The following is a 26,393-nucleotide window of genomic DNA, read 5'->3' as shown; positions in this document are numbered from 1 at the left end:
TTGGTCTTTTGTAACACGCATTATCATTTTGTTCTCCCCTGACTGCATACGTTATGTTAATTCCTGTAAGTAGAAGGAGTCATGATCCCATCCAAACTCTCTGATTCAGACCCTGATACTCACTGGCAGCCTTTACATCCTCCTCTTTACACTTATCACACACAATAGAGGCAATTTACTGACAAACCGCAGAGCCAGGGAGAGGAAATAATGCATTCCCCATCTTTCCATAATTCTGGATTAATTTCTCCACAGATTAAGGTAAAATTCCCAACTCCAAGCAACTACAAATGCCCAATCCTTTTTCCCTCTGCGTGTTTCCTGCCTTCTGTCTCAGAGCTGCCCTTTGCAGGCTGCACCATGAACCAGCAGGAGAGAAGCCACAGGACGTTGTGCCCCAGGGCTGAAGGGCAGCTAGGGAAATGTTTTACATTTCTCAATGGCTTGTTTATCTCTTTGTAAAATGCACTAATCACAGTCTATCTGATATGAACCGGCTCGCCTTGTGGCTACTCTGACCACACCACTTCAATATGTCTGAGAAGAGACAAATCAGACTGTCTGGGCTGGGTAACGGCAGAGTTGGTAAGAGTTTCCCCACAAGAGGACAGATGGATATACGTTCATCCTCGTACAAAGTGCATGCAAACATCCAAATCAAATTGAATTTCTTCTCTATCAAATAAGACAGAGCATAATGTATTCTTCAAGCAATCAGTATTATCTACTGGGGCACAGATATTTCTGATCTCCCAAACTCCGTTAGCTTGGCCTTTCTCTGTGATTAGATAGGGGATGTAATGTGATCAAATGAACGCTTGTATCAGTTTCTGTACAAGACTGCTGATGTCTAGGCATTGATACTAGGAAAAACAGATGCTTTCTGGTCTGCATCCTAAAATTTGGGAAGAGAACAGTGGTTTCTTAGGTCAAGTAATATCAAGGTAGAGAGAGCAGGCATTGTTTTACCAGCTCTAACTTTACTAAAATTACTCAGTACAAAAATACCTGCAATATCAAATCCCACATGTAGAAAATTTTCCCCTGGAATCTGCTGAATCACTGATTAATAAGACTATAGGTTGAAAAAAACTCAGGCTTTTTTTTTTTTTTTTTTTCCTCTAGTATTGAGATTTCTATATCTCCTCAAACTAATATTTCCTTTTAATAAAGCAAATGCATTAAGGAATCTAGGCCTTATTCAATCTAAGCATATAAATTGCTTAATGGAATGTAAAACCAAAGTAAAAAGTTAAAGCAATGGCTGCCAGCAGTGCTGGGCAGCCATGGAATTAATTAGGTACTTTCTCAAGAAGATTCACCAGCCAAGCCCAGCCTCCAGGACTCCACACCTGAAGAGCTGATGGGAAAGTCAATGGCTGGTGCTGTGCTGAGGTTCAGAGCAGCTGACCTAATGGTCCTCAGGCTTGAGAGCCAAGTCCCTTTATATTTAAGCACATTAATAATCTGCCCAGTGCAATTACACCCACCACATCTCTGTCACTGTGCTCCCCATGCTGGATTCTGGCCTCTGAAGATCACTCTTTGGCATTGGGACCCTTTTACCACATCTCATGCAGAGCCAGGGTTCAGCTCATGCTTCCCCTACCCTCCCACCCCTATCTCGTCAGCTTTTTGCAAGCATGCCCTGGTCTAAAAGCCACTTAATTAGGCTCTAATGTCTGCCTTTATGAGCAGATATTAGCATTTGTTTGTTTTGTTTGTTAAAGAGTTATATTTCCCAGTAAAAAAATAACTTTAATAGGTTTCTTTATGTGATTAATTCTATTTTTAAACTGCAATATAAAAACAAGCAATAGTGAGATTTCAGATCTTCCCAAGTCCTGGAATCAGGAATCATTCAAGCAAGTAAACTCAAAACAGCTGCAGTAATTGGCTAAAATTGCCACTTTTAATGACACAAATTATACCAGAGTGATGTTTAATGAAAGCTACAATTCCCAGCTTCTATAAGCAAAATTTAAAACATTCTCCTAAATTGTGTTGACCTCTCTCATTTAATACCCTGCTAATCTTTGAAAATTGGAAACAAATGCTTCAATTAAGAGACAATTAATTGACAATTAATTCAACAATAAGCAGATGGCCAGAAAGAGCATCCTGCTATTAAAAGAATTGAATGTGAGAGGGAGCATTTGACCTTTTGTATGCAAACTGCACCTTCCCTGAGAAAAAAAAAAAAAAAGAAAGAAAGAAAGAAAAAAATAAAAAGAAAAAAACACAACAACACTTCTCTTTTAAAAAGAAAAAAAAGAAAGTTGTGGATTTTTTGTGTCATGCTGTGCAGAGCTATAACTTTGAAAAATGAAAATAAAAAGCTTATTTACATCAGTATTTTGGTCTAGGGGATAGGAAATGTGAATTAGGATAGGAATAAAGAGAAATAGCATGCACAAGCGCAGGAGGATTTACAATAGCTCTTGCACCCCAAGGCCTAATAGAAGAAAATAAAGCCGCCATTATCATCAAAACTGCAGATGATCTCATAAAGGGCTTGTCTACATGGGGAGGTCAGCACAGAACAAGCTATGTTATGAATTTAAAGTGCAATTGCAACTTTGCCTCACTCCCTGTGCAGGCACGGCGACTGCTTTTCCATGGCTACAAAGGGTGAGGTGCGCGAGGGGCTTGGGGTGGAAATGCCCTCTCTGATCCCTCTGCATTAAGCAAAACTGGAGGAAATCACTGTAAGCACAAAGCAAAGGTCAAGAACATACGGGCTGCAGGACGTAGCTGGGGTCGTTGCTGATTTCTGTCATGTCACCAACTTCTCAGGCCTGTTGCTGATAGGAAAGGGCAGTGCTGTACCCCAGGAGGAAACAAACAGCAAAAGCTCTTTACCTTCAGCCTACCACTCAGAAAATCCCCTTGCAGACTAGCCTCAGGGTTTGTTATTCTTATATCACTAAGATCTGATCTGACTCATCTGATCATTTTTGCAGTGAGGAAGAAGAGAATGGCTCAAATCCTGAAATCCAGGAGTCCATGACAAAGCTTCCTCACCTGAGCCAGAATTTTGCTTTACATATCTCAGAAGATCAAAGCAAGATTCTGAGAGAAATTGAAGATATTTTCAGATAACTCCATAAAACGGTCCTTCTTCAGTTCTTTGCTTCTTCGAGAAGATGTTAGGTAAAATTCTAATTTTGCTCAGAGAAACAGCGTATGTATAGACATAAGCTTATGCTGAATTTGTAATGCAGTATATAGAACAGGGAAGACACTCAGCCTGTGCAGAAAAATTATGTTTATGGGACACAAAGAAATTAATTTTATTAACAAAAATAAATTATTTTCTCTCAAATAAATAAGGTACATAAAATAAATCAATGAAGAAAGACAGACTTGGCCAATGTGAGAGTCGCTGGTAAAGAACTTGAACTACAGGTAAAGGTATGTTTCTGTTCTCTGAATTTTGATTTAACCTATATGAAAAAGATTAAGGTAATTAAGGACTGAGATACAAATAAAACATTTCAGTCATCCTGCACATAGCACTGCAGGAGCTTTTACTCCATTTCATTTATTAGTGTATTTTATGCAGTCTAGCTATGACTTCCATGGAAATTTATACTGCATAAACCTTGACATCTTGTGTGGCAGAAGCAGTAAGCCTGGCTTTCTAGGGCTTTGGCGTAGGCAAAGCAGGCAGTGTTGCTTATACCTGGAGCTGTGTGTTTTGTTAATATTTGTTAATATCAGATACTCCTGCCCTTTATTTCAATGTATGTCTCTTAATCCTACCATAAGAACAATCTAATCCAATCGTTTTGGAGCAGCAAGACCATTAAGCAAATTCATGAATACTTTACTCAAATACTCATGTTCCATATGTCAACATAATAGCCATGTGTTTTTTTTTTCCTTTAATATTAATAATATATTTGTACTTAAAAATAAAATAAAATAAAATAAAATAAAATAAAATAAAATAAAATAAAATAAAATAAAAATCTTAGCTATTCTAAAAGTTAAAAAAAAACAGATAGAAGTTGACATGTAAAATCAGATGTTCTGCAATTTATGCTTGGATGCACTGGTGTTTCCAGGAAGTTCACCTACTGAACTTGGCAGACTCTAGAAGAAAAATTTGCATTGTTTAGACAAAAAAAAAAAAAAGGCAAATCATTAAACTGGATTTTCCCAGGTGGTTCTTGAAAGGCTTTGTTGGGAAATATAAGGAAGCAGAAGACATCAGTGGAACTGGAAATAAACAACATCAGAGCGACTATTTCATGTGTGGATCTTTGATTGCTACTCAGTTTTCTCCTCAAGCTTGAGACTGTTAACTGAAACAAATTGTAAATAGACTTCTGATGCACAGTCACAGGGGAAGAGATATTTATAAAGACTTTTTTTTACACCTGAATAGTGAAGATTTGATTATGCACATCATTACCTTAGTTGTTTTAGTTTTCAAGGAGAGAGATCTTGTTACTGATCGATGAAGTCTCTTGCTTTTTGCAAAATCCAGCCAGAAGTGTTCAGTCAAGCTTCCTGTATTAGTTAACTCTACAAGGTTGCTTTAAACTCCGTTAAAATAGCAGTGTTAGTTCCAGTTTCATTCTTGCTTTGACTTTGAGTCCCAACAGTTTTATGTCTGTCTCTTCACTTGGAATATCTTAATCAGTTCCCAGTCAGCATACTTCACAGTGCTGAGTCTGCATACTCATTAGCAGGTAGCAAAAGAAAAAAATATAGAGAACATGGTTCAGGAATATTCATACCCCAAGATGTGCTGAGCTTGTCTTCGCAACTCATTGGAATTTTAAAATATTTTAATTTTTTTCCAGTATGGAAAATATTAAAGGAAAAGTGTTTCTGGAAAGGAATCAATTTTATTTGATTTTTAACATAATTTACTTTTAAACTTGAAGAAAAAAAAATATTTTTAAATTGTTACTTTTTTTTATTATTTTAAAAAGTCTATTCAAACTTTATGTTGGAACGCAGGAGTCTGTAAGTAAACAAACAAACAATCAAGTCTTCAAAAAACACAAATATAAGAAGTCTAGTTTTGTATGAAGCACATGTTCTTGGGAAATTTGTTAATTTTGATTTTCATTCCAATATAAGATTAGAAAAAATGTGTAGATCAAGAAGAAAGCTTCTACGCATAGTCATGCTGCAAAATGTGATTTAGATAAACATTTTTTATTTTCTAAAAAATCATTCCAATTTCTGAAATTCATTAAATGTACATTTTGTTAAGAGTACTATTCTTTTGTCTAATTCTGTTAATATTAAGATATACCTTGATTTTCTGAAAACTAAACATCAGTGGTTTCATTCTTGTAGTAATCAAGATATTTAGAAAAAGAAGGAGTTTTAAACTGTCTGGCAAAGCAGCAATCGGAACCATTAATATAACTTATATGTGTAAATACCCATTATTATAGTGTACTATAGTACACTAATAATAATAATCCAGGGTTATTCCAAATGACAAGAAGATGTATAGGCAAAAACATATTGTCAATATTTTAACAGAATGCACAAGAGCATCTATGTAATTACATTGCTTAGGCTTTGGTTTGAAGCTCAAACTACTTATCTAACAGCACCAAAATTAAGGGTTTACCTAATACAACATCCCATCAGTCTACAGGAACCATCACTGTGAGTAAATTGCTGAATGCTCTTCAACACTACATCAAGATTAGAGAGGTAGATTTTTAAACTGGCAAATTCAAGTTAAGAGTAAGGTTGATTTCATTTGCCAGTGATGGTATTTGAAATAGTAATGTAAATAAATAAGGGCTGTTTACTATTCTATTACTAATAATAGCTAAAGGTGACATCATATTTCACCACAACTAGTTGATCAGGTGTAGGCAGCCATATGAACCCAGTACCATCTAGAGACCCATATCAGGGGTGGGTTGTACTCAGTTTTGCAATAAATAAATAAATATTTATTTATTTATTTAAAGTAGTCTTTTGCCCTCATTTTCATTTTTTGCTGCTGGAGCATAGGTTTAACCATTGTGTGTAGCTTTTCTTCAAGGGCTGGCAGCTTATCTCTGGCTCCAAGGCAGGATACAGGCTAGCAGGGTATTAGCAATGTGTTGTCTTCACTTGAGACCAAAAAAAATAAAATATCCAATCAGCTAATGAAAGATATAGTAGACCTGGCAGTTTATTATAAATCCTGTGCACTCATAAATGGTCCCAACAAGCAGGTACACTCCTGCAGCCTGCTGATCTGCAGTCAGGCATTTAGGGGAGGCACCAAGGATAACATTCCCTTTAGATCCAACTCTGTCCCTTTGCTAATCTCCTGTCAGATGAATTCTCCTCGCTTTTCACTCTTTTGCACCGTGGTTCATTTTAGAAATCCCTAATTAAACACCGAGGCAGGTTACAAAAATTGTGACATCACTGATGAGTCAGCATTTCATCTAACAATTGTCAACTTTTTTTTTTTTTTTTTAGGTAAAAAAAGTCCTAGACCCAAGAAATATGTGGCTCTGAAGATCTCTCAGGGTCTTTGAAATGCAAATACTTAAGTCCAGTAGACTGAAACTCAATCTGAATTACTTAGAAATGTCAGAACAAGCAAAGCTTTGCAAGTGCAATGCCCTATTTAACAAACCTTTTTAAAGGGATCACGGGAAAGCGTGGACTTTGTCACTTGAAAGTCTTTAGAGATTGGTCTGCATAATCACAGTTACCACATGCTTCTGAACAAGATTTTGAACATACAGGTATAAATGTGTCCTTAGCCAAAGTAGAGTCTGCATCCAGTTCACCAAAAACTCTGTTACAGGTTTTACACATAGTGTGGTGGTACAAAGGGTGGTGAACTTGACAGTCGCTCTGGATGCAGTAACCCTGTAGTTGAGTTCACTAAGAGTTTTCCACAAGCGAAGGGTCAAATCATCAAAGACACCTTTATTCATCCATGAGTTCAGCAATGCACACTGAGTTTCACTGGTGCAGATGAAAAGTGAACTTAGTCCCAGTTAAGTCCCACTTCTGTGAGAGAAGGTGAGCAAAAGCATAAGAATCACCTTAACTGGATACTTCTCTGACAGACTGCTTCTTCCCATTGAATAGTTGGTAGGAGTTAATTAAAAATAAGAATTTGCTTCTATAATATTTTTTATCCTTGGCCTTCAGAGCCCACACCAACCAGAAATCCCATGCAACCATTAACTCCATGATTTACCAGATTTAAATACAGAAAGTCTGCATAGACATTCATTTCCAGAGTCACGACAACTGATTTCCTCCTTTCCCAGCATGTTTAAATACAAAAGTGGAATATCATTATTTTCTGCATGGTTGCCTTGCTCCCTTGCAGCTGCAGGACCACCTTCCCTTTTCTCAGCCATCTCCTGCTCATTCTCTCCCCTGACTCTCATATTCAGCACAGTGCCATAAGCCTTCACACAAGATGTCAGCTATATGGATCTACAAATAAAACACATCACAGGACAGGCACCTTTCCTAAAGTGAACAGAATAAATGGGTAGAAATGATGCACAGGCAACTGCTTATAACTTACTTACCTTTTACAGGGCTAATAATCCAGATCATGGTACAGAGGCTTTTCCGAACAGACATTAAGGTTAACCTCAAGGGGAAAGCCTCAAAATATTACCATAAAGGTCTGCTTTGTAGGCCACTGAATTGTTCCAGAGTGTCAGGGCATACAACGTGGTGGTGGCTGCCATCAGGCTTGGAAGCTGCTTGGCAGACAAATGTCTTTGGTGACACTTGCTGGGCAAAGACTGGGCTTTCTCTGTCAAGATCCTTCTGTATTTCTGTGTGGTTTGACTCCAGGGAATGCTCTCTGTAAGAGCTGCCTGACAGAGTATGAATTCAATCACAAGCCCTACAGCAGCTCCTTGCAGACTTGAGGAGGCATTGCCCACCAGGCTTTGCATCCTGCAAACCCAAAGACAGCTGGGTACTACCTAGTTTCCCACCTAATTACAGCCACTTGGGATCCCTAAACACAAGGGTTTTCCTAACAGAGCCAGGAACCCATAATCAGATGACAAGAGGAACACACTGCTTTATGCTGAGGTGAAGTCTTTGCTCAGTGTTTTGCTGCTGCAATACCCAGATGAGCTCAGCAAAGGTCTTTAAGAAACCAGACCTTCTCAGACCTAATTTCAACCACCAGTGAGCAGTTTGTGTCATCATTCTTTCTCACCAGTCAATGCCTGTGAGCTCACCCAGTAAGTTACTTCAGATCAGTGTTGTCAAGAATATAAATAACTTGATTTCACCCCATTGCTGTTCCTCCTCCTCCAACAGCTTTAGAGATTGAGCATCCCTCTGGAATAACAGAGAGAAATTTATCCATTTGTTTGAGTCCAAACACCTGTGCACCATCTCACTTGCACAGTGATTGCCACACTCACATTGCAACTGCTGCATCTTCCACATTATTTGGCAATTTGAAAACAAACCTGACAAATCTGTGCAATCCAGTCTGTGGTTGCCTATCCATCCCCAGATTCTGCTTGTCTTTCCTTGTACATTTCAACAGGAAAATAAATAAATAAAACAAAGCAGATTATAGGAATAATGAAAGACTACACCATGAGATACCTGCCCAGAATAGAGTGATTAATTCAAATTAGCACAGGGACTTTGGTGGGCCACAGAGACACAATGATTAATGTGAAAATTAACTTCATGCTAGAATAACAAAGGAGACTTCCTCAGTTCCATATATTACTGCAATTAGAGAGAGAAAAAAAGACTGTACAGTATTCTCATGGAGGCTTAAACTAAAGGTACACCCTTCATGTGTGTTTCAGCCCCAAACATCAACCTCAACACTTCTCCACTCTTCCCATAGGGCCCACAGCCATGCTGACCCCATGTCTCAACCCCATCCCTGCAGACACCAGTCATGACTCCCCTCCCTCCAGCAGCTTTCATTTGGCTCAGTCACACTTTCGCAAAGGGATGTGAAACAACTGCGAAGAAAGTGCAAACAAACAGGATCTGCCACATACGTGTTTTGGAAGAGCTTATTCCTGCGTGGGACGTGCTACAGTGTGACAGAGAACTTTTTTATCTGTGTAAGCATAACGTGTTGGGTCAGTGCCAGCAGTGCCGATGAGGGAGAAATTCACATCCCTAGTTAATCTGGGTATGAAAACTTTGTGCAGACCAAAATTTGATTATATTAACATTGTTCTTTACTTTGTAAAGCTGAAATGGAATGAAGAATATCCCATTTCCTTTGCTAGAACTGATAAACTACTGAAAATCGTAGTCTTTGTGCATGTGTTTACAGTTATATGTGCTCAGAAGGAGACCCCAATGTGTCTCACAGACCTGAGGCCTGAGGCAGCTCAGTACCTTCTCAAGGAGCAAGCACACCACAAAAAAAAGCCTGCCTGCCCTGTGTCTGAAAAGATGCTGATCTGAAGTGCCATGTGGATTTTTTTTTTTTCTATGCATTTTTAATGAATGGGAAAATGTCCTGATGAAAACCTAGAAATTTATGTTAATCGGGATCTTTCAGTAAACAAAAGTGTTCAAATGCAATGTTGTCCCCTATGGTGAAAGACAATACCTTTTATTTGCCTTAGCATAGTGGAGTCACTGAACTGATAAATAAGTAATAACAGGTAGCACAGAGACTACTGCAATGTTATGTGCCAAAAGAAACAACACAATACATTTGCCGGGAAGAGAGACAAAAAGAATACCTTGCGTAATACAGTTTGCAAAGTAAAATTTAGCTGTGCTCTGAAGTAATTAGCAAGTGCAAGAAACATGTAAACAAAGAAAGATGGATGCATCCCATTTCTGTGTTTCAGTCAACCCTATTCTGGATCGGGAATGTGAACCCACGAGACTGTGATGAGGCAGCAGAAAGCATGACAACACACTGTTGGCAGGATTTCACAGAACCACAGCTCTTTCCTAGGGGTGAATTAGCTGCTCTTGTTCATCTTTCTGCCCCTCCTAAAATATGCTGCCTGCGTCCAAATAGAGACATCGGGACGGAAAGCAGCTGGGCTGTCAGGGATCCTGTTAACCCAGATCTGTCAAGGTGAACATGTGAAAGACTTCAATTTTCCGTAGGCTGGTTGGAGGAGGAAAATGATGTGCTGTCCATACTGAGCTGCTGCCACTGGGGACTCAGTGAGCTCTCGGCAGCATCCATTGGTGTCTGAATATAAAACATCGACTTCTGCAGCGTGCTGTGAGGATGCAGACTGCAGGTACCCACCTGGAGGGGTTGCTGCCATGACAAGATGTGAGAAAAAATAATGACTCCGTTTGTTCTGTGGAGAGAACAGCCATGGTTGTTTCATACTTCAGTGTCTTTGCTACCCAGAGGGCATGCTGTGTGGTCCAGGTACCCATCCTAACAGCATCAGCCTTCGTGAACCAAAAAGTTAGCAAACCCACAGCATTGACTCAGCTTTTCATCTTTCAGTGGCAGGAATGTCTTTAAGGCTGCAACCTATTGCTGCTGGTGTCCTTTAGGGCAAAATGTTAAAGTGTGGAGTCTTGTCTGCTCCATTAGGACATTAAAGAGCCAATGACATTTTGGTTACATGCTGGAGTTCGCTGCAGTCTTGCTGGCTTCTCCCAGAGATACTACTTCAAATTCTGACAATATTTTCTATGAGAAATCATTGAAGTCAAAGTTTTGCACGGTTTTCTAAGATGTGTGCACAGACAGAAGCACAGTGGTACGTGTGCTGCAGTAGAACAGATAAGAATTTTACTAAAATAAGAATTGAGAGAACATCAAATGGAGAAAAAGTTACACTGGTAAGTGGTATCCTGACGGCATGCTCAGCAGATCTTTCACAGATAAACTTAGTCAATACTGGGATGACTTAAGAGAATACTTAGAGAAAGCAATAGGTGTTTTCGGAATGGATGGGCCATTAACAGCAGATAATTGAATCCTTGTGGTTAAGAAGTGCCACTGAATTCAATAGGAGCTGCACATACATCTGAAGCCAACACATGGCTTTGACAGACACCAGATAAGGTGGCGGGGGAGCAGCACCATTCTGAGCAACAAAAGCAGCGTTAGCTTACAATAAAAATTGAAAATACTAACTGAGGCTCTAAGATTTTTTTTTTTTTTCATGGGCAAATTTTCTCCAAAGTAATGAAAAGCTTGAATAGAAGTACAGGACTTGCTCAGCTGGTGCTGTTTCGTAAATAGGTAAAGGCTCCATTCCCTCAGGCCTGATCTGGTGAAAAGCAAAGCACTGGGCTATTTCAGCAGACATCTTAGGAGGACGGTGGTAGTTTTGTGGGTCTTCCATAAATATTCCTTTGCCATCCAGCATCACTGTTGGAGAATATATATACAGCCACGAAGAGTTCTCATTCAAATTCAGCCTCCCTTGGGTAACTTAACTTCACTCCCATACAAGAAGAGAGAAAGAAAGCTGCTCCAACATCACAATATTCCTGATTGTTCAAGAGTTTTGACATCCTCTAGACAAATAAATCAAGTCTGTCAACGGTTTTGGACAGCTTAATATTCTCTCCTAGTGAAATGGGAGAATTCACACAAAAACAGTTATCTTTCACCTGACCAAAGCAGTTACTGGAACATACACCTCAGGCAAACACTGGTAGGTAGAAGTAAAGATTACCTTCCAGCTATATTCAAACACTGTCAGTGTTATAGGTCCATTTCTGCTGCCTTGAGAGCATCTTACTGCATGTAAGCAAAACCCACATAAAGTCTCCAGGGTGTCTTAAGGCAATAATTACTCATCTAGCTGCAATGAACCTGTACAGTGATGCACCACAATCAACACATAGCTTATAGTTGCTCTTCAATGGTTTATAGGAAAACATTCTATCTGGTGGGTGCACATTTGTGTCTGTAAGATCATAGCAGCAGATAAATTTAAAAACAAGCCTTCATGGACTTTCTTCAAGTTGTAAGCCTTGATTTCCCTAATACAGATGTCCCAGAGATGACTTGACCTCTTTGACCCTACCCCATCTTTTAGCTTACTTTCTGCTACATTGCTAAGTGAACATTAGCATCTCCTTATCCTAGATTTTTCCTTTGGCTTCAGCTGCCATATATTTGATTATCTCCCTACTTAACTAAAAATGGCTCTCAAAATATTCATGTTGCCTCTGCTTTCACTTTGGAATTAATTATGCCATTTTCATCTTTAATTTGGATTATGACTGTACATTTGCAAAAATGCTTTGCTGGGAATGCATGCAGCATATATTGCCAGCAACTCTTCTCAAAATATGCCTTCTGATGAAGCTCTTATGACAGGAAAAAATGCAAAACACAGAAGAGTTGTGCAGTACTTACAAGGCTTTCTCATAATTAAAACTTCATTATTTGTAATAAGCATTTGAAATATGAGGTTAATTTATGCAGCTTCAGTATATTTCTGTTAATTTCATCAGTCTGCAAAGGTATTTCTTTGATATTTCCCAATATTTCTCCAGTATTTTTAACTGTCTTTGCAGACATCTGTTAATTGTAGTTATAAAACATAAATTGGCTCACAATTCTCCTGAAGACAGTGTTAGGACTAAATCCATAATATTCTTTCTGATACATTTGAAAAAGTCAGAAGTGAGAAAATGTCAAGAGATCAGTGTCTGTGCTGCATACTTCACATGCATCTTCTCCAAATTAACGATGGTTAATTTAGTCAAACCTGGGATTTTGCATCTATAATCACTGATAGGTGGATGTTTTCCTGATCTGAACTAACAATGTTCTATTGACATTGATGTAGCAACTCAAATGAGCACTAAGGAACAATGAAAAAGCAAAATGCTTGCTACCATTGACCTGTGGTTTTGTTTCAGCCATTTTGGTTTAAATAAATGTTTTTGAGAACTAAAGAAGAGGAGAGGAGAGGAGAGGAGAGGAGAGGAGAGGAGAGGAGAGGAGAGGAGAGGAGAGGAGAGGAGAGGAGAGGAGAGGAGAGGAGAGGAGAGGAGAGGAGAGGAGAGGAGAGGAGAGGAGAGGAGAGGAGAGGAGAGGAGAGGAGAGGAGAGGAGAGGAGAGGAGAGGAGAGGGGAAGAAGGAAGGAAGGAAGGAAGGAAGGAACAGTACATGTTTTCAGTACATGTTTTGGCTGAATCAGAAACCTGGCATTTTCACCAATTCCACTGGCTATGTATTTAAACCAGATGAAGGACAGTCCAGAGCTGGGCTCATTTGCATAAACTATCTCAGAGAATTACAAGTAAATACTTCTAGGCAATGCTAGAATAATGTATTGGTGTCCCAAGGGTGACTTACGGTCATACATTGGTTTACAGGTTATTCCTCTATAATCTCTATATATTGTTTTATCACTGGTATTGTTCTCTGAAATTGAAGGTGTCATTTTTTTGTCACTGCAGTAATACTGAATATAAAATTTTAACCTGCATGATTTTCCTCTATGAGTAGTCTAAGAGTACCAGAAACTCTTTTTAGTCTGAGAAATGTCTATGGAAGTCTCTATTTGTAACTAGAATTAAATAGACAATGAGGAACGTGACCACCTGAAAATAATTTGCATTTCTCTCCAGCTCCCACTTAGTTTTAGTCTTTGTCTTTTCATAAGAAATTTTCAGCTGCTGTGAAAAAAAAGTCTCACAGAAATTCTGCACATTTTACAAAATAAATAAATAAATAAATAAATAAATAAATCACTGCTTTTGTCCTTTACATCTGGTAAGGAAGAAATTTTTGTGAACAATATTTTGAACAATTGGGAACACATTTGTGCAAACATAGTGGTGCCAGTGGTGACACTCATCTTTTAGGGAGCAATGACCTTTATGAAGAGCAGCAACATACAGCACCTTCCCCACGCAAAAGCACTATCCATGAGGACAGAGGAAAGATGCATGGAGTCTATAAGCACCATAGTTATAAAGTTGCTAAGAAGGTATCCGATGAATATGAAACTCCATCGCAGAGTGCTGTGCATTTCTCTGACAGCAATGTCACCAAGAAATATGCCCTTTCAGTACAGAGCATATACATACATATAAATATATATATCAGTGCATCAGAATTTGTGCTTGTGCTCTGAGAATTCATCAGCTAGCTATAAAGGCGTAACAATAGCTGGTCAAGGACAGAGCATACAATGCCTTTTCACACGGGGCAAAGGCAATCAAGAGATTTCACACATATTTGTGCTGCCTGAGAAACATCCTTAATGTGTGGGGACACAGACAAGGGTAAGAGCAAGAAAGATAAATTATCTTGCTCCTAGCTACAGTCAGCCTGTGGATAGAAGCAGATTGACACAGTTGAGTACAAGCACCACGAGCCAGAGCCTGTAAATACCTGTTAGAGCGCAAGCTGGGTTGAGCGAGGAAAAATGCCTCTCTCCTCCTTCCTAACCCTTCCACTCATCTTCATCTGTCTCTCCTGGTAATTTTATCATCCTTCTCAGAGAGCAGAGAGGGGATGGAAAGGGTAAGTGGCATTTCTAACCCCGACCCTGGATATTTAAGGGCGAGGCATCTAAATTTGTAAGATAGATTTGCGAGTCATCAACCCCCGGAGACAAGCTCTTAGATGAGCAGCTCTAAGAACTCCCTGGGAATTACAGCTAAAGAAATTTATACAAAACCTCCCAGTAATCCCATTTTTTGCACATTTGTAAAAATGGATTGAAGAGGCTGAGAGGTATTCAGTCCTCCCTGAAACCTGGTAGCTTAAGTGGCTACCTCTGCAGACTTCAGCTAATTACATTACCAAGTACAGATCTTACAGAGAGATTTAGACCTGAGAAGAAATACATAAGAAAATATTGAAGATTTCTTTGAAATTTTCTACCTGCTCTCTTTGTAAATATTCATGTATTCTGTGTGTGTTCTAAGACTGCTTCTGCTTTGTGATAGCTGAGACTGTTGTAGGGAATAGTATATACTAGGGCAACATTTTCTGGATTCAGGGCTGGCACTGTACCCATCATTCCTGAGAAGATTAATGTATCAGTAAATGGCCAGAAAAAGCCAAGAATATAAGGGCAAACCCTTAGGTTTTGTTTTATTGTAATCATGTTAGGATAGCATGAGTCTCTGTCTTCGCACCGTCAGGTCAGCAGCAATTTTGGATCTGATGTGGACCATGCTGATTTCAGAGGATGGTCCCTGAAGATGCCATACCTTTTCTGAGAGCACAGATAGCTTTAGCACTGCTGTGTGAGAAGCCAGAGCTAATAAAAGGGTATTGCTTTCCTCATGTTTAAACTACAGAGTGGGACACCGTTTTACTCCCTGCCAGACTGTGCTCACAGGTTTCCCTTTCCCAAAACTAGGTTTTGGGAAAAAGCTGCTGAATCTGTACCTCGTCCTGCCATTTGTTCAAAACCACAGCTGGGGCATGGAAAACTGTAAGAATTCCCACTAATTTCTGTGTAACCAGAGGTAGATAGAGCTATACCCAACGTAATTAGGGGATGAACCTGGGAACACCCCAGAGAATCACTCAGAGAACCTCAGCTCCATGAGTAGACATTGTCCAGAGCTTACTATAAATGTGTGTAGTGTGCAGAAAAGTGGGAATCTTGCTGTAAGAGATGCTGGTCACTTTCCTATACTGGAAGAGACAGGAAAGCTCTTACTACTGATATCCTGAAATCCTGATGGTGTCTGAGAACAGCACAGTGATCATCTGGACACAGGACCATATGGCACGTCACTTGTGCCAGGTAAAGGTCCCAGCAGAGGAGTTTCCACCTCCAAAATATTACTGCTAATCACTCTCTTCCAGATTGTGACTGTCAAGATAAGCAGAACTGCAGCAGACTCATAGAGAGGTCCATAAAAGAAGCAACATATTCTGTACAGACAAAAATTAGTACAATGTTGAAATATAAATAGCATATATCATAAAATACTATCAATGTATTTCAAATACTGTAGTAATACTCTTTGATGATCTCCAGATGAATATTCTTTTTTTTTTTTTTTTTTTTTTTTTTTTCTCTTGAACTTTTGCAGGTTTTTTCCACTTTTGATTTGAAACTTATTTAATGTACAAAAAATTTACCATAAAAGAGAAAAAAATGCTCTTCATCAGTCAAAAGCAATCATTTTGCTTTTAGCATGGAAACACACTTCCTTTTAAACACATGAAACCCTGATCAAAAGGGAAACATCATTATTTTTCAAAACCAAATATTAGTGATTACTGTAAGGATCATTGTAAATACCACCTACACAAGTTCTCAAAGAGCCCACTTAACTCAGGATCTATTCACAAAAGCAGCCATACTAATAACCATAAATTAGACCACGGTTTACTGAATGTTAAGATTGCTGAATATTAAACAAGAAACTTTCAAATTCCAACATAGCTGATCATCCTCTAGATGAACCAGTGAATAAAATCATCCCTGAAGTGAACAAATTCATGTACTGTTGAATCACATTTTTCATAACTGATTGAAAAGCAGAATGACTCCATGTTATCTTAGTTTTATCTCCATGGAGAACTAAAGACAGCTACTGTCAGCCTGTATGCCAGGTTTGTCACATTTGGGACATCTTGCATTGGGAGCCAAAAAGTATTGCAAATTTTAAGTACAGTCTTCCTGAAAGCAAGCTTCCTGAAAAATTCTTCCCAAGAGAAGAAATAAGAATCACTCCTTAAGTTACAAGTCAAATGGAAACTTCTTCACTATTTCATTTCCAGAGAGAAGAAAGACAAAACTCACAATCAAATGATTAAAAACACAAATCAAGCAAAACATAGCAAATAATATCTGCTTGCTGAAAATGGAACTTAAGGCACAGAACTGACTGCCTTGCAGACAGTTCTCATTGTCTGCTAGAGTTTATGTCCTTGCTTAAATACAGTGTTGATAACTGCTTAAGAAATACTGATAGATGTACATAAACTTGCCATAGTAGTGGGTTAACTGTAGAATAACAATGAAAACATTTTACTTGTGAAAACATGTAAGTTAATGACATATATATGGATAGTATTCATTATTACAATGAGGTGTGACCAGGAGTCAAGGTGAATAAATGAGAAAAAAAGGAAACTGTGTGGTATCTGAAAACTAGTCATCTGACCCTTACTCTACTTTTGTTGTTATCTGTAAAACGAAGAGCCACAACAATCATGCTGTAAGGCTTTGAGTGTACATCTGCATGAGCTCAGGTGTAACTCCCTAATAACCAGAACCTTCAGGAACTTCCCCAGTCCCCCAGGGCAAACTTTGGGGCAGATGGAGAAGGGCTGAGATGGCTTTTAGCTGTGTGATGCCCTGAAATACCTGTGCATTACTGAAGTAACAACCTATCAGAGAACAGACAGTGCTACTAGATGAGGCTGTGAGCAAAGAGATATTCGGTTTTATGCTGAACTGTTTGTCAGAAACAATGCCTTTCCTATTAAAAATTACCTGTCTTGAGCAGTATATGACACTAAAATGTAAATTTAAAACTCAGTCTTTTAAGGTGCTGAATTGTGTGGCTTTAATCCACAGAGGCACTGATGTATATGCTTAAACTTTGTATGTGTGTAGTCTTATTGATGTAAGCATTTTGCTAAAAGGGGGTAGATTACAAAGGCTCTTTGAGGATCTAGCCCTCAATGGTGAAATGAGGTAGATTAGGCCAAAAACATCAGAGTGGGCTAGAGCCCATGTGTTATTTGCATTTTGAATGAAAGCATTTTAATAGTTTAATCACATTTGAAAACCATTGTACAGAAACGATCCCTAGTCATTTTGGGGAACTAAGTCCTCTTAAATTCTAATTCTCACTCTTCTGCTTATTCACAAAATAGCTTTAAGAAATATCTTTCCATGTCTCAGCTTTTCCCTCTATACAATACTTACCTCAAAGAGCTATTGTGCATGTCATTAAATAATGCTGGTAAAGCACTCTGAATATCTGCACTGGTATATATATATTCTAAAATAGATGATTATTTTAGTGTTAGTACCATACGAAGTCTGATACAAATCCATGAACTATACCATTGGTTACAATTCTTTAAACACAATCTCCAGAATAAAGACATTAAGTGTTAGAAATAGTTGACTACTTTAGAACATAGTTCTGTAAAACCTTTATTCTTATAGCTATATTATATTCAAATGTCAGAATACATCCAAACCCCTATTTTTATTTCAAGCTTGGCTGATTTATTGATGGCTATGCTTAATTTTTAAAACATTTTCCCCTTTAGAAATTAGTCTTCTGTCAACCCTTCTACTGTACACAGTCTGGAGTCACAGCGTTCATCTTAAGCAGCTTAGCATTAATGTTTAATTCCACAGACTTTACCCTGGCTGTGAAGAACAGTTTGATAGTTTATGTACTTGGTAGTTTTTCCATAACAGATAATTTTGAAAGCCAGTGATGTAAATGTTGTAAATTCCCCCTTTGGAAGCTGGAGTTGACAAGGTGGTTTTGAATCAGATTGTGCAAGCTCCTATAGACATGGGCTCCTTATTTGCTGCTGAGGGTCATCTTCTGTCCACCAAGGGCTTTGTGCACACCAGTTCTTAGTATTACAAGTAGCTCCTTTCCCACAGACCAGATCTTCTACCAATATAATAATCATTCTTGTCTTAACAAGCAGAAGCAATATCCTACACTTCCTTACCCTTCATGCACGACAAAAAGTAATGCAGAGTGCTTTATGCACTGACTTGTACTCCCCAAAGGGTTAGCTTAAATGCACTGCTTTTCTTTGTTTTGTTTATTTGTTTGTTTGCTCTGTTGTTGTGTTTAATTATTATTATTTTTTTTTTCTCATTGTCACTGTTAATATTCTCTGGTATACACACACATTTCTCATAACTTCCTCATATACCCCAGGTTTTGCTATCTGTCAGAGTTCACACACCATCAAAACCCTTTATACTCTTGGAGACTTTCAAGTTTGCTGCTGTGAAGTATATGGAGATTGGAGAGGTCCTGATTCAACAAAGTATATGCTTAACATTAGACCATGCTTATCTTCTATTAAGCCTAATAGGACTAGGCACTTGCTTAATGTTAATTATACACTTATGTGTTTTATGGATTGGGGCCTGGATTACTCATTTGATTACAATTAGGCCTGTGATTGCATGTTTGCTGAGCTGAGACTATCCAACAGTGAGCCTGTGTGCCTGCTCCACACCTACCCTCATCTCATGCACCAGGAGCTGCCAGTCTGTGGCACTGAGGGCTTTCTGTTAGCCTTGCCGCAGTGATAAATTCTGCTCTTTTTACACATTCACCTACAAAAATTAAAGTACCATTACTTCTTTTCCCTGGGCCTTATGACCAGATCTAGAGACAAAACTTTTTCAATGAGAAAACAAGCAAACTATTCCCAACACACAAGCCTTTTATATCTTTAGCACATGAATATATACATACATTACTTTTTCCAGAGGAGCTGTAAACAAGATGAACCTTCTAACCTCACTCAAAACTGTCAAACTAAATCCAAGAGAATAAATGCTCTGGGGAAAAAAGAAGAGGTAGAACAGATAGACAAGTAGTCCATCCCTACCACTGTAAAAGCAGAAACTCCATTCCTGCAAAACACTAACAGGCTTAGAGCTTAGTGTGACTGCAGCAAATTGACCTTGTGGAGTCAAAACTGACTGTCAGCTGGAAACAATATTAATTATAGTGGTAAGAGAAAGGCAGATTTTAAAATTATTTTATAGAGGGTAATAGTTACAAAATTTTAAAAATAGTTTCTTCCTTTATGCAAAGTGCCTTCTCTAGACAGATACATTAAGAAAAGCTGATATCCTCACCAGAATGGTCTTGTGGTTAAGGTAACAGATTGGGAGTCATTTCCGAGGTCTATGTCCTTTTCATGTCTTATCTTTGAGAGACAGATTGTGAACCAGTTATTCTCATTGATGAGCAGTACTAGCACTAGTTGTCCCACACAAAATAATGATACACTTCATGCAGGCAGTCATCCATCACTGCAAAAAAGAAATTCTCAATGTAACCTTTAGATTGCATGAGATGTTCGGGGAACTTACTATCTCCTCCTGCATTTACCACAAAGCTTTCCCAGTAGCTGGTGTGTCACAGTATCTGCAATATAGGTAAAGACAGTCTCAAACATAGCCAAACATTGTCTTTCTAGGAGATTTGAGTAAAGGCTATTACAGGCATTATATTAAATTCTCAGTGTTTTCTACTGTAAAGTCTCTACAGTCCACATCCCTCCATTTTAGGCCTAAAAAACTAACTTCAATTTGAAGCTATAAAAGAAAAGTAATAGTTAAATACTGATTCATATGTAATGGCCTTTATTTTTTTGTCTTTTTTTTTTTTTTTTTTCATAAATGACAATCATTCAAACTATCAATCATTTGAAGAGGAAGAATCAGCAGGCAATCTAATTCAAGGAATTAGATTGTAATGCCTGATGTAGATCTAACAGTTAATTTAAATAATGAGTCACCTGGTAGGCAATCAAATCTAGGTCAGGACATTTAGCAGGCTGAAAATAATGAGTCTAACAGCAACAGAGCTAACAAAACAATCCAGATAATAATGACAGCACAGAATGACAGTCCTAACATAATCAGACAGCGTGCACAAACTGTAAATAGACAGAGTAAAGAGAATGAACTTGCGTAGGGAGGCAAAACATATTCTCCAATGAAAGTATTATAGAAGAATTATGTTTGGTTAAAAGGAAGCACAATGACAATCACAGTGAGGACATTCAATATTTATGTGTTCTTACTGCCTCTACGCTATCTGTGAAAGCGCTCTTTTCCAGACTTTTTTTTTTTTTTTTTTTTTCTATTTTGCATGTAAAGCAAATATAGTCAAATGTGATTGCTGTTGGTTTTAGGGAAGCTAGGCAGAAAGGCAAAACTTTTCCTAGTGTCTGTTGCTGACTTTTGTTTGCATTGATTGATGATCTTGATTTTAAATACTGCTTCTTGCTTCAAGAAAATAAGAATAGCAGGGAAGGAATAAAAATAAATGTTCAAAAGCAGCTCCCCCTGCAGTCCTCTTTGCCTCGGTGTGCAAAAGGATAGGTAAACTAAAACATAACTCATATGAACAGGCACCAGAAACAAGGAATTTCAAGCCTGCATCCTCTGCAACCCTAAATTTATGTCTTGGAGCCTTGCACTTTGTGCTCTGTGGGCCTGGGGGCTGCAACCTAGTCTAGACCTTTCCGCTCCTTAAGAGTATAAGCAGAGGATTTGTTTAAGTAGAAAACACTAGATGTCAGCAGTCCTCCTCGTGCCTCAGTACGTGCTCTTGCTCAAGAACACAGCACTCATTTTAAGCTGATCCATCTGTTTCAGGACACAGTTAGCATTTTATGGGGTTTTTATCTTCATATATTCCTACCTGAATCTGTTTACTGCAAGGTGTTTTCTTCTGTTTGTTTGTCTGTTTCAGTCTTATTTGCTTATTTGCACTAGCAGAACACAATTCATGCAGTCAGTGCATTGGGAAGCTGAAAATGCTGTTACCACTTGGTAAATTGCCTCTCCTATATTGAGGAGAGGCCAGCTTTATCTTCCAACCTTGCTTCATGGTGTGGTCCTTCTTTTTTAAATGCATTTTTGTATTAAGAGCAGCTCAGTCTTACCAACGGCATAACTAAGTTATTCAGGCAAAATGTGGAATGAAAACAGATTTACCTGTTGAGAGTTATTTTAAAATCCATTAACCATATAATGCTCCAAGCAATGAGGTTTCTTTTGGCTTGGTACTAATGCTGGTCTGTTAAGTTTATTCAGCTTAAACTAATTGGAAAACATATAGGAGATGTCTACCACATAAATGTTCTTCAACTTTGGCATATCACTATGTCTTAGAATGAATGACAACATTTCTTTTCACAATTCTGGATAGCTAAAGTTGAAGAGCTGATTTAGTTTATAATTGCATATTCAGTTTTAAAAGCATTGTTGAGTTACATTCAGAGACTTAAGAAAAGATAGGGCTTTATAGCTCAGCTTTGTGTTGCCAAAGTTGTCACCCACTTCTTTGCCCCTTCAAGAGAATGTATGGGAGCTCTGTGATGCCACCCATTGTGTTTTTATTTCTTTTCAGCATCAAAAGAGAATGATCAGATTTTATTCTTACTTGCATCAGTTTGACTTATATTTGCCTAAAGGTAGTATCTACTATGGCAATAAAACCATATCTGGTGGCTTCAGTCATGCAAAATGGGCAACAGAGAAACTAAAATGAATTTTATACTGCTGTAAAAATTTCATCTTCTAAGACAATCTTAATAATTGGCTTAGAGTTAGCCATAATATTTAATTTTTTTTGACCTTTTGCTCCATTTTCACATACACACAAAAAGTAATGAAAACACTTTCAGTGCTCTTCTACAGCATTCAGTATCAAAAGAGCAATGGCTCTTCATTCCTGCAGCAGCATGAGCATCAGTCATAACATCTGTGAACCGGGATGGCCTGAGGCAGTGCTCAGTGCAATGGATGCTGAATTAAGAGATCCCAGCTATTCCTTCAGTTCTGCTAATGATCAGCTTTTCCTTGCTTAAATCATTGCATATTTTTGTGAAAAATTATTCTCACACTCACTGTTTATTGTAGATTTCTTTTAGGGCTTGTGAGCTCTACTGCAAGGCAAGTAGTACTAGGAACAAGATGTTGCAGAGACATATTACTCCATATTATTTCTCTACTTTGTGCTAGAGTAGGCTATTCACAGTATTGCAGACTCAGATGTCTTTTTTGCTGTTGTTGTTATTCAGTTAAATTTTATGTTAATCAGTATTTTGTGTTCTCAAAGTTAACAAGAACTTCCTAATAAATCAGAAAAGTAGAATTCATTGTATATGGTGGGTTTGCAGAGTGTTTTGAGATCCATTTTGATGAATAGAGCCTTGTAAATGCAAAACGAGAACTAAAGAACAGACTGAACATTTTAGAATCTACAAGAAATCACCAGTCTGTACAGGCATTACATAAACCATGTCATGATAGCCATTCCCTCTATTTAGTTCGTATGACTGTTTCACCAACATTGGAGCCAATCGCAACTAGAGCATTTTTCAAAACTTGGGAGTAGCACATTTAAGTTGTAAGTAATAAAAACATTTGGTTAACTGGCTTGCTAAAATGTTAATCCTTGATATAGCAATTTTACTCTCCCTAGTTAGATTTTACAGTTTATAGATGCCTGAAATAGTCATTCCATATGCAATTCTCTTCTTAGCCAGGCCTACTTAAAATGCTCATTCAAAAGTAATAAGCACAATATTTTTTCTAATCAGGTCCCCTTGGAATGAAATCATGGAAAAAATGTTCCTGCCAGTTCATGCTGATTACCTGTGTGTCTCATTATTCCAAACCCTATCTGACAGACTCACAGTCATAACTGCCTTTCAACAAGAACCACCACTGAGTCTTTTAAAAATAATTTTATTTCAATTTCTAGCTAGTTCTAGCTTAAACAGCACTATAATTGCCTAATAAGCAGTTCATAAGAAGAACATAATTTCAAAGTGAAATGTTGGACCCATCCAGTCTTTGACAGTAACAGAAATTAGAGATGCTTTTTAAGTTCTCCAGTGCAAGTTATTCTGCAACAGAAGAATCAGCAAATTGGAAACTTGTTAGAATACTGATTAAACTTTCAAAGTCTGCCAAGATAGAAAGAAAGAAAAGAAAGACATTTTCTAAGGACTTATTGCAAGTTGACTTCAGTCACCAGTGTCAGGACATTTCACCTCCATTGTTTTATCCATGCCTGTCCAAGTCCATGTGTATGTAGTGGAGCTCCACGCTCCATTGTGTGTCTAGGTCTGGCCAAAAAAAGCCAGACTGCAAGGGAAACCAGGCAGGGAGTAGGACAAGGTTCTCCAACACAGAGCTGGGATGCAGCTGTGATACGTTTTGGAGTTAATCATATCCAGACTGTGCATGGGTAGAGATATGAAAAGTTACAGGTTACAGATGACAGAGTAAGTCCCTCACTCACCTCCTAGACCTTCGTCATTTATTGATCCCTCAAATAATTAAATGTTAAAATATGAACCTTGAAATAGATATAAGGGCTATATGGCTAACTCCCTGATTTTCTTTTCCAAATGACAGAGAAGTTCAGTAATAAGTTTTCTTCCTACATGTATCATTCTTAGATATTTTTATTTATTTATTTATTTATTTATTTATTTATTTATTTATTGGCAAGTACCAAGAGAATCAAATGAAACTTGCAGATCAGGAAACTACCAGCCTGGGTGGTTTTTTAACATCCAGGACTAATTTAGTTATCTGGAAGATGATAAAGCCAGTTATTACAGTCGATTTGGTTTAGGAAGATAGTAGAGTATGAATTGTTAATAAGAATGTTTTTGTTGAAAAAAAATGTTGATTTCTGAAAATTGATGTATTTTGTAAGAATTCCTTGATTTTGATGAAACTGTACAAACAAAAAGAAATAAAAGAGTTAAAACCTGATGATTTTCATAAGGTCAACTGCACTGGAATATCTCTATACATTATTTAAAATGTTTTCTTCAATTAAAAAATGAATGATGATAAAAAAATTCCAAGATTTTAATATTTTTTCTTATCTGAATAAAATGGAACACTTTTTTCCTTGTTTAAAGAAATTATTGTGATTTTAGGGTGTTGCAAGTGTTGCATGAGATTACTTCTAGTAAAAAAAAAAATAATCAATGAACTATATCTGTATAAAATAAATATTTTATAAAGTGGAATAAAGATGCATAATCAAAAATAGAAGACATAAGTTAATTGAGGAAATACTTCTGAAGAAGAACATTTCTTCTCCCATTATCAGCTCAATAGAATTGCCTCTGATTTTACTCCCAGAAAATGAGAAAATAATTTTGTCTTTGAGCAAGAAGATTTAAAAAATACTATTAAATTAAAAATGCACACTCTAAAGCCATAAATCAAATGTAAGAAGAATTTCAGAAGTGATCAAATAATAATACATTTTCTGCTATATATCTGTCTATTGCTATATCTGTGAAATGCCCCTTTAACCTGTTTTTCCCCATGATTTTGGGAAAGCATTGTATATTCAGTTCCTCAACAAAATTCTTATTAGTTAAAGCATTAATCACTGGTTAATTGTAATTACTTAGCCTGTGGAAAATTTGGGAATGGAATTAGACTGTGACTACAAGTCAAATAAAGTTTGCTTTTACTATTGATTTAAACATTTTTGAGACAGATGTTCAATACAGTTTGCTTAGCAATTCTTTTTTGTAATGTTTGGTCAATGTGCTGAATAATAATTGAACTCAGTCTTTACACAAATTTTTGTATCACATACAAGTTACCTTGTAATCATCAATGTTCTTAACAATAGAGGACAACACATATATGGCTTTCCCAAAATACCTGCACATAATTACAAACCAAGATATGTTTGAGTTCCTATTCTTTTGTTCAATTGCATGTATCTGACTCTTCAAAAATGATTTAAAGCCCACAGTACACATTTTGATGCTTTTTTAAAACACTTTTAATCTTTTTCAGTGCCACAGTCCGATTTCAATTTTCTGAGTCTCTCAAAAGTTTACTTGTGCTCAAAGGGCCACAGTTTACATGCCTTCAGCATTGCAAAGCACTGACTGAGGATGGGGCTGTGTCTGCATTTGGATTTTCTTCAGCCATTCAGGGCAAGACTAAATGTTAAGATCAAGGGATTAATCCTCTCACTGAAGTCAGGGTCTTTTCTTTTTCTTTCTTTCCTTTCCTTCTTTCCTTTTTTTTCTCACTTACTGTAGTGTTGATGACTTCAACTATGTGAAAAAAATACTGAGTTTTTCCCTGACTTGCTTGGAATCTGGATCAAGTTACTTTCAGAGCTAGTCAACCCCCTTTTCCTGGCCTTCTGTCCATAGCAACACTTATGTCTTGGGCTTCTGAAAGTTTCCTCTGCCTCTGGTGGATCATCTGAAATGCAAGAGGTTTGTGAGCACCTGAACAGGCAAAGTCTGGTGGTACCAATAAATTAGTGTCTCTGGTTTTGGCTGCAATAAAGTTTTTTTTTTTTTTTTTCCTTTGTAGAGGCTCATATGAAGCTGTGTTTTGGATTTTTGATGAAAATACTGGTGATAACACAGCAATGTTTCAATTGCTGCAGAGCAGAGCTCACCCAGAGCCAAGGACTGCTCAGCTCCTCATGCTGCCCTGCCGGCCAGGGGCTGAGGGTGCCCCAGGGTCTGGGAGGGGACACAGCCAGGACAGCTGGGTCAGGCTGGCCAAAGGGATGCCCCACAACATGGGGTGTCATGCTCAGCAATAACACCAGGGTAAAGAAGAAGGAAGGGTGGATATTCAGAGTGATGGCATTTGTCTTCCCAAGGAACCATACGACATGATGAGCCCTGCCTTCCTGGAGGAGGCTGAACACCTGCCTGCTGATTGGAAGCAGCAAATGGATTCCTTGGTTTGATT

This window comes from Aythya ferina, assembly GCF_964211825.1.
Source record: "Aythya ferina genome assembly, chromosome: 6".
Taxonomy (NCBI): domain Eukaryota; kingdom Metazoa; phylum Chordata; class Aves; order Anseriformes; family Anatidae; genus Aythya; species Aythya ferina.
Note: the sequence above shows the minus strand (reverse complement) of the source record.